The following is a 21,351-nucleotide window of genomic DNA, read 5'->3' as shown; positions in this document are numbered from 1 at the left end:
AAGAAACTCATCTAACTGATACATTTAATTTTTTTTCAAAAAAAAACCCCACAATGCTAACGCTGAGCCTCTGAATTAGCAACGAGCGAAAAATGCTAACACAGATACTGCACCGAAAACTCACTCATAAAACCTTATTATTTATCCTTTCTGCACATCTAACACATCGATTCACATCGTGAGGTGACACAGAATCTAAGGGTACATACATTATCACTCTATGTTTATAAACAAAAACAGACATCAAAAACATGTGGCGCTAGGTAGGCTAAAAACGCTAACATGGCTTACCTGTGACGTTGTCTGGTCAAAAGTGGTCTTCAATGGCATTAAAACGATAAAAACGCTGCTGAAGTTAATCCATAGGTTAATCCAATGTGTCTGTGTCCCTTTGAAATGATTTCTGATAATCCATAAGCAATAAACCTGCTTTTCCGTTTCCAGATGTCAGAGCTAGAGATAGGTTCGCTCTGATGCAAAACTGCATGCGCGAAGCCTTCACCTTTTTTTTTACCATGTGTGTGTGTGGGGAAATTCCCCTTCGATTCTATTGGCTCTAACGGTCAGAAAGAGGTGTCAATCACCAAAATCGACCAATGGGTTCCAGAGAAAACGGTAAAACCCCCATTTTCCACCTAAACCTCACTAAAAAGGTCAAATGTCACTTGTTTTGCATCAATCTTGATACAGGGTACTTATTATATGTTGTACTTTGGATTCATAAAGCTTTTAGTCTACCTTACCATCATCCAAGGGTAGTTTTCACTATAAGTAAAAAAGAATTTTTGGACGGACACTATAATTTACAGTTTTTTACTATGTTTAATCTGAATTTTCTTTAAAATAAAAAACATCTATATTGATTCTGACTTTTTTACATCCAACTCACAGGTTTATCATTACTTTGAGAAAAAAGATTATTAATTTAACCCTTTTAGAAGGGAAGATATGGTCATTTGTTCTGGGAATGTCATTTTCGAGCCTGAGACCTGAAAAACAGGCTCAGGGCCTTAACAGGTTAACTGTTGGCAAGAAAGACTTAGCTGTGTATTCCTTTGAAATATTAAATAATATTCACCTAAATACAGTGTGGTCGAACACCTTTCAGCATATTTGAAACTAGCTCAGTAACCTCATACCAATCTGTTTTACAGTTTTACCCACAAAATAGTTAGATTTATGAAAAAGTTTCTTTTTGTTTTCTTAAATAGTTCACAGAATAAGGTTTAATTACGGATCAACCGAGTATGATAGTACACTTTGGCTTACTTCTGTAGACTAATACTATTTAGATTCCTGTGTTACTCAGAGTTCAAATGTTTATTATGTCATGGTGTATTATCAGTAAGCCTCTGTATGTTAAAAACTGCCCACAAGTATGCACTGTGAAAAGAGAATTAAATTATTCCTGAGCTGAAAATATTTATTTTCCATTGAACTTTCACTAAATATCTTCAATGTCACTTGAAGGTTGGCACCGGAATGAAACCGTTCCTTCAGTGCAAGGAATATATACCAACCATCAGTTCCAAGACAAATGCATTATTGGTTAAAACATATCTCATATGGTGAATTATGATTGTATGTTTTCCTTCTGTAGGTGTGTGGTAGTTCTGCTCAACGCCAAAAAGAACAGACAGCACCACATTATCAACACGTCACGGTGAGTTGAAACCCAAATACAATCTGCCTAGCAGGTTCATGTTGGGACTATTTTCTATCTATCAACTGCATCCAGCAACAAGCACATGTGTAGATGCCCTCTTCTTTCTGCATGGTGGTATGGACGGTGGTGTATTTGGGTAGAAAGAAGATTTACTTAAAAATCACAACTGAGCTGTTTTTCTGTCTTTCTCTCACAGGAAGACCATTACAGCTCTTTCCTTCTCCCCCCGATGGCAAGCACTTGGTCACTGGAGAGGTAGTATTTTTTACTGTCAATCTGGCCTTGCATTAATGTGCTTTTCCAGAATTTCCACATCTTGAAGGCTTCAGTTTCCCATAGCATAAATAGTTGAGAACATCCCAGCAGGATGTAGGCCTACAGTCATTTATGAATGGTGATCATGCATGTCTTATTGGGGAAGTGCTTAAGAGTGAGTTCCCCTCATGTATCACTGTCATTTGTTCTGTAAAAAAAATTGTAGTTATGTTGTAGTAACAGTTTGTGCCTCCAACACAACACACTATCTTAATCCGCCGCAGCCAATCAAAGCCGATTAAAGGACTTCTGCATGTAAGTGGATGAACGTGCAGTAGTTGCCATGACTGCATGAGACCAAAGTCCAACAGACCAAATGCAACAAGGATAGGCCGCTTTTCTGCTGATGTTAAAACACCATTTTTTTTACACTATATATACTCGAAAGTGATTACAGGCCAGGTTTTTTTTATAAAACTGCTCAATGTACAAGTTTAATCTCCAGGCAAAATGTTTATATAATATTCTGCAACCAACTGAGAGCATCACAGCTCTGAGAGAATTTCCTTGAAAAAGGAGTAAGATGCTCTTGAGTGATTGATCGGATAAGAAACGTCCCTCATTCATTCACCCACACAGGAGCTAATTTACATAAGGACAGGCAGGCGGCAGACGTGCATATGTTCTTTCATACATCTTTTTCTTTCTGTCTCTTCAGTATGCAGCTCAGACTTTAGCTGAATGTCATTCATTTCAGTGTCCTTCAGGTTGCATTTCCTCTCACCTGTTAACTCTGACCTTTTTGAAAGGTAATTCTATCAAAGCGAGAGGCCACACAAATAGACTGCTAACCTTTAAACCCTTGAGAGAAAATAAAAAGGATCAGGCCCAGGGACATGTAACTGTATACGGTGAGCAGAGGTCAGAGACAGAGTGGATAATCTCTCTTAACTGACAGGTGACTGCTCTATGTTGTTCCAGTGGATTTAAAGACTGGGGACAACAAATAAAACATAGTGTTTACCTATTTCCTCTATATCCCTCTGTTATTTCCCCCAGAGTGGTCACCTTCCAGCGGTGAGACTTTGGGATGTGGCAGAACGGAGACAGGTGGCGGAGCTCCAGAGGCTACCAATATGGCGTCTCCTGTGTGGCTTTCTCCCCCAACAGCAAATATATTGTCAGTGTGGGAAACCAGCATGACATGATGGTCAACGTCTGGGCATGGAAGGTACGTCTGTCCATATTGGTGCAAGCTACAAAGCAGTTGGGTTTTACCTACACACTCCTAGTTATGGATTTTGGAGTATTTTGACAATTTGGGAAATTATGCTTATGTATTATCAGCAACTTGTGTGCTTAGCTCAGCATAAGACTGGAAGTGTATTTTGTATAAAATCAAAAAGTGTTTAACCCTTATGCCACATTTTCTTTTAACCAATATCAGTCCTGATATGGCTACCAAATATTCATTCATGTTCACACTTTAAACCCTTTTAAATGCCAGTGTGGTTTACATATTGCCTTTGTTGTTTTGATATGATTTTTTAAAATGATTTCCCGTATAATAAATGTTATTTAGAATTGTATGTTTTTCACAGTTTGGGAAATGTCAATAAGCAATGTTGAACAGGAAATTCTAAATTAGAAAGCCAAAAAATGTCCTTAGTGAAGTACAAAGGTTCCCAGAATGCTCTGTTTGAACATGTTTTTGTGTATTATTGTCTTGCAGAAAGATGTAGTTGTGGCGGCCAACAAGGTGTCCAGTCAGGTGACGGGTGCGTCTTTCTCTGAGGACAGCTCCTACTTTGTAACTGTGGGGAACAGACATGTCAAGTTCTGGTATCTGGACCACTGCAAGGCCAATAAGGTAATGTATAATGTTGGTGTCTTTTTTTTTAAAGAGGTTTGTAGTAAGTTTTCTTTAGTCCTTTTTCTTCTTTTAGAAATATAGGCTTTTGTTCCAACATTTATGCACCGTATGACTAACACTCATTGCTTTGACAACGGCCCAAGCTCAAATCAAAGTTGAGTGGGAGTTTGGTTTGTCCCAGTTCCTTTTTTATTGATACCTCATTGTTATAAAGCTTTGTGTCTTCACATCATTAAACTTTACAAAGTTGTGTTCACAGCTTTACTGCAGCTTATTGCATAATCAAACATGGAAAAATAATGGGAAAACATTTGGTAACACCTGTGAAATTCTTTGTCATCTCTTTTGGCATTCCTTTGTTAGTTTTCACACCAAGCTATTTTATTTTTTAAATGAAAAAATCTTACTACACACATTTCCTAATGACTGGATGCTGATGTAATGTCAACAAACACAGAAGTAACTTTGTGATGAGTGTAAATGTTGCCAGTATTCTGCTTAAACCCTCATCCCCTGACCCTCACCCCTCTGTGGTGTTCAGGCCCAGCGCCCCTGTCCCTCTGCTGGGCCGCTCGGGGGCTGCTGGGGGATCTGAGGAACACACTTTTTCTGTGATGTGGCCTGTGGGCGGGGGCTCTGCATCCGACTCCACCTTCTGCATCACCTCCCTCCGGCCTGCTGTGCGAGTTTAACAGCAAGAGGACGCTGGACAAGTGGGTGGACCTGCGGGTGAGTGACAGTTACAGGAAGAATCCAACAGTGACAATGTTGGGCTATAGTCACCACTACTTGTATTTATGATATTTACCCAGAGGTGGGAGTGATGCGGGGGATATTGGTTGGTTGGTTTAATATGTACAGTAGGTGCTGATATGCACTGCCCTGTATTTACCAAAAAGGTGATATCTCAGAAGTATTCCTCTGCCTTAATAAAAACAAGTCTGTCAACCAGCAACTTTAAAGCTCACTTTATATATAAAAATGAATTAAATACTTTCAAAACTTAATATCAGAGCAAAGCTAGCTGTTACCCCTGTTTCTAGTTTTTGTGCTAAGCTAAGCTAAGCTAACAATCTCCTGGCTGTAGTGTTATATTTAAGGCACAGATGTGACAGAATGGTATTCAATCACAGTTTATTCTTCATATATCGCCCAATATAACACATTTACATTTGATCACAGAATTTATTAACCTTCACATCGGCTTTGACAAAAAAAAAGCATATTTCTAATATTTTTCTAATAAATGTTATGCCTATCATTGTAGATACATTCGCGTTTCTTTAATAATGCTTTGAGTCAAACAACATTTTCTACCTTTAGAGCAACCTTTTGCTGTGAAATGTATCTTTTAAAATTCACATTAATAAGCGTGGTTAAAAACCTATGTGGCATTACGACATTTATTTATTTGAAAGGCCGCAAAGGCTATGCTAATGCTTTTCCATGAACATGCATTTAGTTCTTTATTGCTTCAGTAGGTGTCCGGGATATTAATGGGAAGTTAATGCTCCAGTATATTTATGCATCCATTACTGCGTGCTGTACAACCTATCGTGCTCGGTGTCCAGCTGTGGTGTTTAATAAAGAAGATGAAAGTGTGAGTCCTGCGCCTACTGTCAGAGGATCAGGGAGGGATTAGCAGCAGGGACCGAGTACAGAAGGTGTTTGGAAGCGTTCCAATAAGGACGCATTGATGTCCCTCTGCAACCTTCTGTCACCTTTATTATTACTGACACGCAGGCTGGGGCTCTCCTCTACACTTAATCATGAAACTGCAGTTAATTTCTCTTGATACTTGGGATTTTACAAGAGGTCACCCTTTTTATATTGGAGCAAGCAGTGTTTCAGTCTGTAGAGGCTTGGCTTGGAAACCAGATGGTCACCGGTTAATGTCCCTGCACTGACCAAAACAAAAAAAGATTGTGTTGACTGGTACCTGGAAATGTGGCGCCAAACAATGCAGCTCCTTCACTCTGATTTCCTCTCCTTTCATGTGTATTTTGGGCCCTAATCTCTCCAGGTTTTTTTTGTGTGCAAGTGCCTATTTGAATTTATCAGCAACAGAGTAAACTGAATTTGCCATAGGGGATTTTTCAATTATGCCTTTCTTCTTATTATCCATGGACAGAATTATTTTTTAATTATTTTTGTATTTCTTTATATAGTCACAAAGTATTGATAATACAGTTTGATAATTTTTGAGCCTCGTCCATGCTCAGCTCTCTGAATATATTTTGCAAGTTTTTGCACACGTCTGCACAGCCCTCCACTTTAAAAGATAATAATCTGTAGTTTGCCATATATTTTCATATATAAATTGTCCTAAGTGTAAATATTTAAATTTGGTTGTAAATACTTGTCTTTATTCTTTGTTAATGCTAAATCGTTTCTCAAGACCCCAAAGCCAAATTCCTTGTTTGTGTAATGTACCTGGCAATAAACTTGATTGTGATTCGAAACAAACAATAAGTGAAACAAATAATAATAACCATAATCATAATATAAAATAGAAAGAAAACAGAAACTGAGAAGAAAACCAAAATAATACACAGGGGTTGCTTTCAGTTTTAGGAAAAATATCAGATAACATTTTTTTTGGTAGTGTACAGGAGCTGCAAAGAAATTGAAAATGGCTCAAACCGGACATCCCATCGCTTGACAACTGGTCTGATACACTCCTTTAATATTTTTTATGGAAAGAATCACTTTTTCCATGAGGCTTCAGGAAAATCAATTTGAGGGAAACATGGAAAAGAAGGCAACAATACTGTACATTTTACACGGACAGATTTCCCCTGCTACAGTAGGGTCTTCTATAACTGTTCTATGAAATGCTGACGCCTGTTGTCTCGTGTCCTTCCTTCCAGACGGGCGTGGCCTCAGTCCCCTGTCTCTCTCTGAGGATCTGGTCTTCTGTGGCTGCTCTGATGAACGGTGCGAGCCTTCAGCCCCGTCGACCTCTGCTTCGTCTGCACGCTGCCGCCGGCCGCACCACCTCGGCTCTGACGCCTCAGCCCTCAGGGAGGCCAGGTGAGGAAGAGATCAGGAGGAAACACAGCCTTTTGTGGCAGGGATCCACTGCAGGAACAAACGCTCTGAATTTATAGCACCTCCTGTCTCAAGTGACTCCATTTCCACAGCTTAAAAAACACCTAAATGTTTCCAGCTAGAGCCAAAATCAATAGTGGGTTTTGACTTGAAATAGTGCAGTATTTTAAGCTCACTTTTAGTTATTTAACTGTACCACATATTTTACAAACCCTGACAGAATTCTGATAAAAGAGAAGTGGGGTTACATTTGTCTAATTTCTTACCTCTTTTTCTTTTTTTACACGAAACAGTTTTCAAGGCATTTCCACAAAAATGTAATATTGTGAAAATGACTATCCTAGAGTAGCCAGTATCATCTTATAGCTTTGTAATATAATAAAAAAATTACATTTTATGCACTCAATATTGAAGAGAAACTCCCTTGTAGCATCGAAAATTGTACATTATGAACATTTCTCAGGGTATTGTATCGTTGTTTAGAAATAACCCTCCCATGACAACACTAATCTACAACAATCACTTTCCCATCAGCCACCTGTTTCCTACCATGGACGGACGCCCGTTACCCAGACACCATTGCTGTGACCTTTGACCCCGTCAGCCAGTGGCTCAGCTGTGTGTACAGCGACCACAGTGTGTATGTGTGGGATGTGACGGACATCAGCAGGGTGGAGAAGGTGCACTCCGCCCTCTACCATGCTGCCTGTGTCGGGGACCTGGAAGTAAACAAGTGAACAATAAACACCTCTTTCACCACGGCGACACGTGTAGTGTGTTTCAAACCAGCTCCTGATTCAGTGTGTAGTTAATAATTACACAACGGGTTAAACGCTGTATTGACTGGGCTGCTGATAGGGGAACCTTGGGGATTAAATGCCACATAGCGCCAACACTTGGCCTCTTTTGGGCACTTATTTAGTTACTAAAGTCCAAATATCTAATTTAGGACACACAATTGGATCTTATTTTTATATTTCTCAATTGCCTAATTAAATTAATAGGCTATATACTAATATTATTCTCTTACCAATGTAGGAAATGTTTGTACTTGCTGATGCTAGCTACTAAAAGGCAATCCATAATGCATTTATTTCTTGTTATGAGAATCTGTTATTACTTTCACAAAAAATCGTTTTTACCTCATCGCAATATATATTTTATGATTATCATGACATATTTCCCTTGCCACAGTAAATTATTATTGAGTTATTACAAGCAAGTTTTCTTGTAACATATCAACACGTCATTATATCTTGTACATTACAAAAACATTTATTGGTCATTTTACAAAACCAAGTTTTGTCCGTGGTTGAATATAGTCAGCTGTTTATTGTGGATAAATTACTAAACTGGCCTTATTAATTAAAAGCTTACATTTTCACAACCAACAACTACCATTGGATTAAAGTCCCACAGCTTATCATAACACGCTCCATAATGAATGTAAATCTATGGCTCTGCATTGAATTTCTACATAATTAATATTCTCTGCAGTCCCACCTAATTAAAACCCTTCTCTCTCCTCCTTCCCCAGATGTTCCCAGATGTTCGTGGTGAATTTGCTGCTGGTTTGTCATCAGGTGTATTCCTTAGTTGCTCAGCTGATAACACCATCAGACTGTGGCGCATGTCAGACTGGACACACACTCGTGATCACTCTCAGAATATCCTCAGCAAAGTGAGTTTGGCGTCAATATCTGTATTTCTTCATCTCCTACAAAATAAAAAACCGGTGATTATTTCAGAAGCACACATTCTCCTTTTGACGCGTTATTTCTCTTTCCACCATCGCCTTGTAGGACCTCCTGAATATAATCTACATAGACGGAAACACCAGTACCTTGCTGGATCCGGAGTGTTTGACCAACATGAACGCAGACAGACCCGGAGACGGACAGACAGCAGAAAGCAGGACGGGCATCAGGACCATCTGTGTGAGTCCAGACGGAAAACATCTGGCATCTGGAGATCGCAGCGGGGTGCTGAGGTAGGACAGGGAGGATTAAATTGAGACTGATGTCTGGCTGAGGTGACCTCCATATTAAAAAAACATGTATTTAAATACCCTCTCCACCATCCATAACTCTGACTAGCAGAAAACTCCCAGCTTCATATTTTATTATTTTCTTGAACCAGATTCCATTCTTTTCCCCCTTTTTATATAACCCTGTACAATTACTACACAGTGTTGTCACAGTCTACTCAATTGTATTTCATTTGTACTTAACTCCAACTACTTTTCACACTAGAATAATGTATTTAGTATTTATTTATTTATATTTTTTTTAGACTTATTTTTTCTAAATGTTTCAGGAAAAATGATTATCTCTCTTTTTGTCCTGATGCATTTATATAAAAACCTGTCTAGAAATGAGCTGATCAGATTTTGGCCACTTTGTGATGTCACAATGTTTTGTTGTTTTGTGCCAAACCCTTCAGAAACATGTTTTGTACATATCTGAGACCTATGATATATATTTAAAAAAAAGAGTATAATAGGGAAAATTAAACACAGAATAAAAAAACAAACCAATATATAAAATCGATTGCAGGTAGTTGACACTGACAAAATGTTGTTATATGATTTCTGTAAAAAAAAAACAATTTCCCAATTTAGGATGAATCAGATATACCTAATGTAATCTAATACTCTCCAGGGTTCATGACCTCAGCAGCATGGAGGAGATCCTGAAAGTAGAGGCCCATGATGCTGAGATCCTCTGCCTGGAATACAGCAAACCAGAAACAGGTCAGTGTGTGTTTTTCTTGACGATTATAGTCACAACACTTGAAAAATCTTTGTGCGTTGGCTGTGTGTACGATTATGTGATTTCTTTGCCTTATCACTGTCAGGCCTGAAGCTGCTGGCCTCCTCTAGCAGGGACCGTCTGATCCACGTCTTGGATGCGGAGGACGACTACAGTCATCTGCAGACTCTCGACGAGCACTCATCATCCATAACAGCCGTCCGCTTCGCTGGTGAGCCACTCGAGACTGTCAACATCTGACGGCTAATCTTTGCCTAATCCTCGCTCTCATCTCCTTTCAGTCCCACGCTTTTATTTCACTTGCAGCTCTGCTTGTTTAGATAATAGATTACAGCTATGCATTTGCTAAGTGGAGCTTTGTTTGTTGTAAGCAGAGAGCTCTTTATGTTCTGCGCTTTGTTTAAATGTTCTCTCAATTTGCCTACTAGCACCCTTGTTTTTGAATTTAGATTGACAAAGTCTATGATTGTCAAGATGTTCTTTATCTCTAGATTGAAGAAAATGACTAACTGGATATTAACTGGTACACTTTTTGTACTATGGGCGTTAATAACTTGATGTTGTGTCTTTGTTCTTCAGCCGATGAGAATAAGGTGAAGATGATCAGCTGTGGGGCCGACAAGAGCATCTATTTCCGCACTGCACATCAGGTAAAACGCTTTTCAGCTAGATGCTAACCCACCGTTAAACGTGTGTCTTTCCTCAGGTGGATTCTGATGTACAATAGCCAATAAACACTCATGCAGTATGTCAATACACCAACTAAACTATGAGTTAGTGTATCACATGACGAGAAAACAAAATATTATTTATTTCATATTCAACCAAATGTCAAGTCTTCCATATATTTGATAATATAAATGAATACAACTCTACAGCACATACTAGAAAAGGAGTATATGGGTGTTCAGGTTGTATAACTAAATGCTAAAAATGACATCCTGCTGCATCCTTTCCTCTACTCTTGATTCTGGGTCACTGTGACCATTTTTCCGACATCATTCTGTGATTCAGGCCTCTGCAGTGACTCATTAGGTTTTGTAGAGCAAGAAAACCCATAGCTTGTTGGTCTCTCCAGTGAAAGCTCTCCTCAGCATCCTGACATTTACAGAGTGTTCTTTCAGGAACGTGTTGTGACAGGCCCGAGCTCAGCAGAACGTAACGAGCATCTTTTGAAGCTGCCTGTTTATTGTGCTCACTGTTTTCAAAGACTGATTTTCTATGGCCTTCATTCAAAAAGTATATGTTCTGCCAAACTTCAACCAAGGCAAATACTTCATGTTCTGCCTTTCATCCATTCCACACACATCAACTATGTGCCTTGTTATGTGAAATAAGATGCATTTTTGAGGAAGTCTTTGTTGTTGTTTGAGCTAGGTGAAATGAAGATGAGCTTCACCTTTTAATGTCCTGTCTATGAGCTCATAAGGGATGGGCTATTTCAGGAGAAAATACCTCCATTCATGATTATTGTTTTTGTCTGCATGACTATAAAAAGGTACATGATCCTTAATGTTAAAGAAGTTTGGGAAAGAAAGTAGGGATTAAACAGTTTTAAAAATGGTTTTGGTGTTTGCACCTGTGGGTTAGAACAACATTGTAGAAATCAATCAACCAAATATTGATTGCATGTAACGTTTTTCTTTACTCACTGTTTATATCTTCATTTTGGTTTTGAAAGTATCAGCTCTAGGTAAAAGTGATGTCAACTAAATCATTAGTTCAACTAAATCATCATTTTAAATAACTCACACTGTGCCATTATTATGTATATATTGATCATTTGAACTGATCTGTGCACATTTGAGATATCTATAGGCGTAGGTCAAATTCCCACTGTATTTTCAGTGTTATTCATTTAGCTACTCTCCTTAAACAGAATGACACACTCTGTATACTAACTGTATGCCAGTTTGAATATGAAGTCTTATGCTGTATTATGTATTAAATGTACCCCTTATGCTAAAACAACAGTAGCCATCCTCTTCAGAACAAACCTCACAGTTTCTATTTGTTTCCCAGACGGACAGAGGAACAGAGTTCAGGCGTTCTCACCACATGGTGATGAAGACCACTCTGTACGACATGGGGGTGGACCCCACCTGCCACGCTGCTGTCGGCTGCCAGGACCGATCCATCAGGTGAGAGGCTGGGGGTGTGTTGTTCTTGAATTTCCATGAGGTTAGCAATAAGGAAACAAGGGCAGCAGCTCAGTCAGTAGGCTGGGGAACCAGAGGGTCACTGGTGCAAGTTTACAAGTGACAAACTTCTGCCTTGGTGTCCTTGAGCAAAGCACTCCACTCTGACTCCCCAGCGTTGTAAACAATAGCTGCCCACTGAGCCTAATAAAGAAATAGATAGATAGATAGATAGATAGATAGATAGATAGATAGATAGATAGATAGATAGATAGGTAGATAGACAGACAGACAGACAGACAGACAGACAGACAGACAGACAGACAGACAGATAGATGGGAAATAATTGTTTACAGGACCAGTGTGCTCAACATTAAAATACAAATACTTAAAAGTGGAAAAGATTTTATAAATAAAATGAATGTGAAAAATAGTATAAACAAATATAAACAATAATAAAGATAATAATAGCTTAGATTTATATAGCGCCTTTCATGGGACCCAAGGTCGCTTTACAAAGAAAAACAGGAGTAAAAACAAACAAACAGTCAGACAGACAAAACAACAAATAAATTAGGGGCCGAAGGCCTTGGCAAACAGATGGGACTTGAGGGCGTCAAGCGTGGGGATGTTAAACAATATACAACATTCTAGATAATCAAAATGTTCTAAGGTCAAAAATACTGCAGTAGCAGGAATATACACAGTACATTTCTCTGAGTAAAATTGACTCAAATTGAAGAAAATTTTACTCTAAAAATATAACATTTGGTCCCAACCTATATAGAGTAAAATGTACTCTTTGTTCAGAGTTGTATTTTTAGAGTTCATTTTACTCTATTATGTGCTTAGATTTGACTCTGCTTAATGGTTATTTACTCTATGTAGTGTATATTAAAAACAACTCTACTGCCATTTTACTCATAATAGAAGGTAATTTTACTCCCAATCGAATGTAATTTCACTCCAACTAGAAGGTAATTTTACTCAGAATAGAATAAATGAACCATAATGATCTTTACAATAAAAAAGGTCAATAAACCAAGTGCTTAAGGAACATGAGTGGGCGTGTGTGAAGCTGACCATTGAGCGGCCCGACCAAGCAAGGAGGCAGAGGCAGAGAGTTCAAATACAACCCGGTGTGGGCATTTATTCCTCTTTGTGGTACATGATACACAGCCTCAATATGACTGTCTCACGTGAACACAGTCACCAGCCACCAGGACCTCACACACACACACTAACAGGAAAACAGAACCTAAATACACACAGGACTAATCAAACCAACAAGACACAGGTGAGGAGGGAGGAGAAACACAGGGCACCAGGTGAACGCAATCACCAGCAACAGACAAGACGGGAGGGGGAACACTTTTCAAACTAAAACAGGAAACAGAGACAGACAAACTAAAACATAGACAGATCGTGACAAATATATGCATAAATGACATATAATCACATGCTTCCTGTGCAATGTTTTAGCGTGGAACAAATGAATATACTTCGCCAATAATGAAGCTATATAATCCGTAACGGAGACCGAGATCTATGGCCCCAGAGATCACCTCCGTTACAGCGTGGTCATGGTTTAACTCCAATAGAATTGACTCTGCATTTTTTATCGCACTCTAGAAGCTATGAGTAATAAATACACTCCAAAATGATTAAATATCACTATTTCAGAGCAAAATAGTAATTACTCTGGAAAAAATACTCACCAATATTTCCTGTGTAGGCTCATAATATACTGTATATACATATGATAGTATATCATTTACAGATATACAGAAGAATTGCAAATTGACTAGGATTGGTTAAAAGTCATTTTGTGTGGCAGTAGGGATTGATTTGGAACCGGAGGGTCGCTGGTTCAATCCTCAGAATAGACCAAGTATGGAGAGTGGACTGGTACTTTAGAGGTGCTAGTTTGACTCCTGGGCAAGGTGCTATTGAGCAAGGCACCACACCCCCAAACTGCTCACTGGGCGCTGTATAACAACTGCCCCCAACACTAGAATGGGTTAAATAAATAGTCTTAATTTCAGTGCGTGTGGTAAGATGTACATGTGAGACGGTTAAAGAGGATTTTTTTCTTTTCCTCCTGTCTGCAGGATTTTCAACATCAGCAACGGCAAGCAGGAGAAACTCTACAAGGGCTCCCTGAGCGAGGACGGCAGTGTGCTTAGGGTAACGTGCTTCTCAACACTCCTAAAGTCTTACCCTTCCTATATATATATACACAGCATATTGACCCTTTTTGTCCTGTTTCCGGGCAGGTCCAGCTCGATCCGTCTGGTCAATACGTGGCCACCAGCAGCTCCGATAAAAACATCAGCATCTTTGACTTCGACAGCGGGGAGTGTGTGGCCACGATGGATGGACACTCTGGTAATAAAACACACACCTGTGCCCCACACAATCATATTTTATGTTGTCAAGCGGAGTTGCGAGTGAATCACACTCTTATAGCAGAGGGGTATATATCACCTACACCTGCCAGGAAACACAATATAACTCCCTCCGACATATTGTTGTGTTTTGCAGAGATTGTCACCGGGCTGAAGTTTACCAACGATTGCAGGCATTTGATTTCTGTGTCAGGCGACAGGTGAGACAATCCTTTTATACTTGTGTTTTATGTACAAATATAAACATTAGTGACTTAACAGGGACAACAGTGATAGGAACAGGGGGAAAAGGCACAGGGACACATTCTAATGAAAGTAATACATACTCTTTAGAAATCAAGCTTTTAGACTACTATAATTCAGTTTTATTTTTAATGATAACACACATTAATTCTATATTTGAACTCAGAGCTCATATAACAATGAGACTTCCAAATATGGATTGGGCACTAGAATAAAACTACTGTGGAAAACCAAATTGATATCCTCTTCTGCCTCAGAGGTAATGAGCGGAGAAACGTATTTGCACACAGTTCCCTCAACAGTGGAGCTGAAATGAAATGTTGAATTGTTAATGCGTGAATGCTTTTATCTCCCAGCTGTATCTTTGTGTGGCGACTGGCTCCAGAGCTGACGATCAGCATGAGAGAGCGGCTGCGCCAGCTCCGGCAAAACCCAAACACACCACCCTGCAACACCTCCAGTCTCAGGTGAACACGCACGCACGCACGCACGCACGCACGCACGCACGCACGCACGCACGCACGCACGCACGCACGCACGCACGCACGCACGCACGCACGCACGCACGCACGCACGCACGCACGCACACACACACACACACACACACACACACACACACACACACACACACACACACACACACACCACCTTTATCTATTCATTCCATACACTTCATGATAGTGTTCAGAGAGTTTACTCAGGATGTTCATGATCTTCTCTTATTTCGGTTTTAATTCAGGCAGGAGATGTACAGTTCCTCTGACAGTGAGCATGAGGAGGAGAAGGAGGACGAAGCAGGAAACGACGACCCAGAATTCAGTGCAGAGAAGGACTCGGGTACTGTCAGATTTCAAACTGAATGAGAATACTTATGTCTAATCCACATGACTACATGTTGTCCATTAGGTGTAACCCCTTGTGTTTGAGGGTATCTGCTCTCTGTAGTAATCCTGACCTTTATTCACTCTATGGAGGGCAGCGTTTGATTAAAAAAGACAATCCAGACATCAAACGAATAGTATTTTGTTATTGGAAGCTTATGATTATTGTTCTCTTTCATACAACAGGTGGCTCAGATGAAGGTCAGGACTGGGAGCTGACGAAGGTTTGTGATTTATTCATGTGATAAGACTTTTATTAGATTCAAAACAATAGCAAACATTACAAAATACCTTTTTAGTGCTTTTGAATTATTATCAAGACTATTATTATTTCACTGGCCCACTAATGATTAAATGACACAGTGGGAAAAGTGCAATGATTGTATTTTATCATATGTTTAAAAGGGCCACTTTAACGTGAATATGGGTATACACAATAATGTAATTGTGTGTGTATTCCAAATTGTTGTTATTGTTATTTCTACATCTTATTCATGTACAGCACCAAACACCTAACAATACACAATGTTTCCCTTTTTATTCCTTCTTGATAAATACTTCCTAGTTTTTAATCACTAGAGTGTCGTGTAACTAGAATTTAGGAGTGCCAATCTGGACAGGAACAATTAATAATCCCTAACTGAAGCAGGTGTTCATAACTTGCTACTCCTACTGGCTGTTTAGGAGGAGTCAGTAAATGATGGTATAAATAAAATAAAAAATGTTTTTGTTATTGTAAATCACAGCAACAATGAGAGTTTCTGGAGAATAGTCATAACGTTTTTTTCCCCCAACTAGAGAATGGATCTTCTAGTTTTACATCATTTTGGGCTCATTTTGAACTTAACTTAACCCTCTTTGTGCATTTCCAAACAAACTATTGAAACATGGTTGGTATGGTTTTTACTTAACAACAGAGTTCGTTACAGCATTTTGAAAAGAGTAAAGTCGATGGGGCTGCGCGCAATCCCGTGTTTCTCTCAGAAGATGTATTTTAAAGGACTTCTGGACAAGCTAGAGAGACAGAAATAGGCTAATGGGTCAAGTAGTATTCATGATTAGCCTTGGAATGACACACACACACACACACACACACACACACACACACACACACACACACACACACACACACACACACACACACACACACACACACAAAACCCAACGATCCTACCAAGGCTTCCTCTCGGCGGAGATGATAATCAGTACAAGCTTTAAGAATGTAGAAGGGACAGTTGATGAACAGTTCAGCTGCTGCGCCGCTCTGCTGTCTCTTTTAGTTTCCTGTCAGTACTTCAGAAGGACTGAATTGGTTTAAGGATCTCGGGGTTCACTTCACCACACATGAGATTAAATCCTCTGTGATGCGCCCGGGGGAGGAAATACCCCGCTGAGCCTTAAAAATGATAAAAAGCAACGTGAAATCCAAAGTGTGCGCACTCAAAACTAGATCACACAACCTCATCTAAGAAGTGTAAATCTGCAGAAAATGTCACACTTTTAGTACTAGTCAAGTTTAATTTCCTAGAACTGCTCCATGGCCTTTTACTTCAATGAGAATGTGTGCTTCACTGTATCAACGTGTACATCCCCTGTGTGCCTCCTCTCTAGCAGGAAGTGGTCAGCCAGGTCACGCCTGAGCCCTCTAAACGTCCTCGGAGGCGCTGGTCTCAGCGTATATGCGCTCTGGAGCTGAAGGTGAAATCCATGCTGGACCTGAGACACCTAGAGAGCTTTTCCCATAAGAAGAACCCCAACTGCTCACCAGACAGAGAGAGAGGGAGCACGTTCAGCCTGCAGGAGCCCATGGTATGCATGGATCCTTAGGTGTGTGTGTGGTGTGTGTGTGTGTGTGTGTGTGTGTGTGTGTGTGTGTGTGTGTGTGTGTGTGTGTGTGTGTGTGTGTGTGTGTGTGTGTGTGTGTGTGTGTGTGTGTGTGTGTGTGTGTGTGTGTGTGTGTGTGTGTGTGTGTGTGTGTGTGTGTGTGTGTGTGTGTGTGTGTGTGTGTGTGTGAAAAGTACTCAGATCTTGTACTTTACCAGAGTGTAGGAATATTGTGTCACAAGTAACAGTCCTGCAATCAAATATACTCAAAGTACCAAAAGTACTCATTATGCATTTCCATTTCATAATAATATATATTATATCTTTTGATCATAATTACTTATGCAGCAAAGTGTTATCAAAGCTGGTAAAGGTGCAGCTAGTTTTAATTACTTTTTATACTGCATGGTAGCTTGTGAATGTAGTCCAGGTGTAACTAAAGTCTTATTTAAGTGTTGATTATATTTCACATCATTAATCCAAATAGCTAAAGGTACTAAATAAATGTAGTGGAGTAGAAGTACAAAGTAGCAAAACATGGAAATACTCAAGTAAAGTCCAAGTATCTAAAAATGTTACTTAAGTACATTACTTGAGTAAATGTAATGAGTTACTTCCCACCTCTGTGTGTGTTTTACCTTGCATAGAGCTTGTGTCCACATGTTGCCGCCATGCTTAAAGCAATGCACCTAGCCTCTTTTTTCTGACTGTTCCCCAGTTTTTTCGCAAGTGGTTTGATTTTAAAATTCGTACTTAAAAAAGAACTGGAACGTCACTGTATACATTGGTGGCAAAGCTTGTTTTTGACTGTTTCTTTTAGACGGAAACTATCATAACAAAGATGGAAAGCCCTTTAGTTTTAGCAAATTGGCACAGAATACACTGGGTGTCGCCGCTGGTAGGTGTTTAATCGCCGTACGTGGATGGTCTTCCTCGCTTTACAGCTGTCTGACTGAGTGATGACAAGCTCGTTTGTACAAAGTGTGAGAGTTAGCATCTTTCCGTTGGTGTTCTAGGTGAAAAAACGGTGTCAAACTCATATAAATTAGCCTTTATAGATAGATAAAAGGCAAGGGCTCAAAGCTAGTCCGTCTAATCAAATCGATGATACGTTTTTACGATATAGACGTCAAATAATCATTAAAAGAAGCGGTGGGAGGGTTTATGTTTAATGAAATGCTGGAATGAGGCTCTGCCCGGCACCCTTTCTGCCAGAAAAAGACGCTATGTGGACACAAGGTCTTAATCACCTCATTTTCTGCAGCTGCAGTTGGAGGAGAGAGCCAAGAGGCATCGGCCCTGGCCTCACGCTGCCTGGCTGCCCTCACATCCATCCAAGGGCACCGGGGGGGCTGACGGGGGGGGCACCGTACTGTGAGGGGAGTGAGGGTGATGCTCGTCTGCAGGCCAGGTAAATCCCTCAATCCCTACACATGCTTTCAGCCCACAATGACACTGAAAAGGAACAAAAGTGCCTTTCTATTCCTGGTTGAAATGTGTCCCTCCTCCCCTCTGTTCCTCATTGTTTCCACCTCTCTCTGTTTTCATACGTCAGTGATTACACGGTGAAGGAGCAGTGCTGCAGGACGCAAGGACGAGGGGTCCGCAGTGGGAGCAAGGAGAGCCGCAGCCCGGACAGTGCCTGCTCTCTGGGGTACAACAGCAGGGACTCAAACGGTGAGGCCTTAAAACGCATCAAAACAAAACAAGCAATACTAAATAATGAGTGTAATTTATTTTCTTTAATGCTTCATGCTATATAGAGGGGAGGCGCAAGGGCACAACAAGTGAACATTAGCAGTTAAAGCTACTTCTGTAGGAGAACACTTTTGACTTTAGCAACCCCCAGTGGTACTACCGGAAAAGACAGTGGGGCACATATACATTTGATTTTATTAGTTGTACTTTATTCGTCCCAACTTGGTAAATTATTTTGTTCAGCAGCATATTAAAACACATAAAAATGTAAAAAAATTATAAATAATAATATAATAAACAGTACATATTAACATTTCAACAGTTCAAAGATTTATAATTTACTACTAAAAACCAAAGCATGTGAATATAGGATACTTCATTAAGGTTAAAAAGTAGTTTAAATTAACATTTTAATGATTGTGTCTCTTATAAAGACAGCTCGAATCTTTACTAGGATTGTACCATTGCTGAATTCAACTCATAGCTGCATGCAGTGGAAGTTTTTTTTTTTACTTCAATGGAGAGAGCATGAATAAAACAGACGAGTGTCTGAGGAATTTAAAATATATTTATCAAAGTCACACTTTGCTATATTTCAGTATTTCTTTTTATCCATCTACATTTCACTTTCAAGTTGGAAATGCCTGCTCTTAGTGTGTCAAGTGCTGGATTTAAAAATGAAAAGCTTAAATGTAAATGAAAGCCATGATCTCTCTTCAACATACAGTGAAGCTGATATCCGCTGAGAGGGATTTGATTTGATTTTTCAGTTTCTGACCTGATAGAAATATGTCAGATGATACAAACGCATAAGCCTCTGTGTGTTGTCTGGCCATTTGTAACGGTTTATCTTGTGCCCACATGCTGTATGTATGGAGAAGATGTACCAAGGTCAAGGAGGGCTTGAAAAGGGATGCTTTCTCTCCTTTTGCTTTTTCAGATTCTGCAGACGTTGAGTCTCTGAGCCAAGACAGCTCTGATGAAGAGAATGAAGAGAGGGAGGAAGAGGAGCAGAAGGCAGAAGAGACAAGTATGGAGGAGGCTTTGAGGAAAGTGACCGAGACTTCTGACCACGGCAGAGAAGAACCCCACAAGCAGAACATTGGGATTCTGGAAGAGAGCCGCCGCTTGAGTAAGAGACACCTAAAACTCACATGCAGTTTACCTAAGATAGACGAGAAGATTAAAAAGAAATAGTTCAACTCATAACGACCCGTTAATACACAACTTGATGTTTAGACATTTACTTTTTTCTACAGATGTGATATCTTATTAAAGGGAAATGGTAGGTGGATTTTTAGACATCATACAGACTCAAAATAGCTGTTTCATCTTGTTTCCATACTTTATGCTAGGCTAAGCTACGTCTCCTGGCTGTGGCTTCATATAACTGACAAATATAAGACTGATATCTATCTGTTTATCTTATTCTGGGCCAGAAAAACCAACAAACATGCTTATTTCCTAAAATATTTAACTAGTTATTTTCCAAAATGTTGAATTATAAATGACCTTGCATGCTGATTAGCCTTTCGGTTTCTCCATCTTGCTCCCTCTGTATCAATGTCTGTTTTACCTTTCTCTCTGCCACTGTCTCTATTATCTGTTTTGTTTTGTTTTCTGACGCTTGACGTGTGTCCACAGTGGAGCAGAGCAGAGTCCCCCAGCTCAGTATGTCTTCACGCTTCCTGACCAGAGGACATAATAACAGGTACTGTTGACCACTTCAGCCCAGTGTGGATTCACAGCTATAATTACAAACCCATGTGGAATCACGCACACTGCTCTGCTAAACCATGTGTTTACCCTCCTGATCCAGCCAGGCTGTCAGTTTAAATCACATTGTTATCTACTGTATCTTCCGGCTATTATATTTGGGTAGGAAAATAGTTTTTTGTTCCTAAATGTGTCTTTTTATTTGTATTAAAAATGATTGTACAACAAGACATTTAACTGTGAACGACTTTGCAATTTATTATAGTTGAACATATTTCAAATGCTTATTTGCTTTCTTGCAGGGAGTTACATCACTAGATATGTCATATGGTATGCCATTCTCATGTCTGTATTCTAATTATACAGCTACTATCAGCAGCCAGTTAGCTTAGCTTAGCACAAACAGTGGAAACAAGGAAAGCGCTCCGAATCTAAACATTTTAATTGTATATTTAGTTTGTTAAATCTGTACAAAAACAAAGTAAAGATTTCATGTGGGGTCTGTGGCAGAGTATCCTTAACTAGTACCTTCATGGAAGTAGTCCGGTTGCCTGGCAACTAGTCCTGCCGATGAAATAATCCAGCACATAACCCTCCCTAAAATTATTATTTTCTTTGCTTTTGTGCAGTTAAACAAATGAGATAAAACGTGGTGGAAAGTGAGCTTTAGAGGTGCTGGTAGGCAGATTCTGTTATTCATTGGCAGAGCCAGGCCAGCTGTTTCCTGTCTTTCCGCTAAGACATGCTAACCATAGACTGTATATATAAAGATGCTAACCTAAGCTAAGCCATTTAGCCTCTGGTTGTTGCTCATATCATATATATAT

The 21,351-nt window shown here is 39.6% G+C and overlaps 1 pseudogene; it reads left to right on the top strand.

The window, feature by feature from the left end:
• Window positions 1-21,351, top strand: part of LOC117498615 — a 30,657-nt pseudogene that overhangs the window by 2,773 nt on the left and 6,533 nt on the right.

The sequence above is a fragment of the Trematomus bernacchii genome, unplaced genomic scaffold (genome assembly GCF_902827165.1).
Source record: "Trematomus bernacchii unplaced genomic scaffold, fTreBer1.1, whole genome shotgun sequence".
Lineage (NCBI taxonomy): Eukaryota > Metazoa > Chordata > Actinopteri > Perciformes > Nototheniidae > Trematomus > Trematomus bernacchii.
The sequence above is the reverse complement of the archived record's forward strand: the minus strand, read 5'-3'. Positions and strand labels throughout refer to the sequence as shown.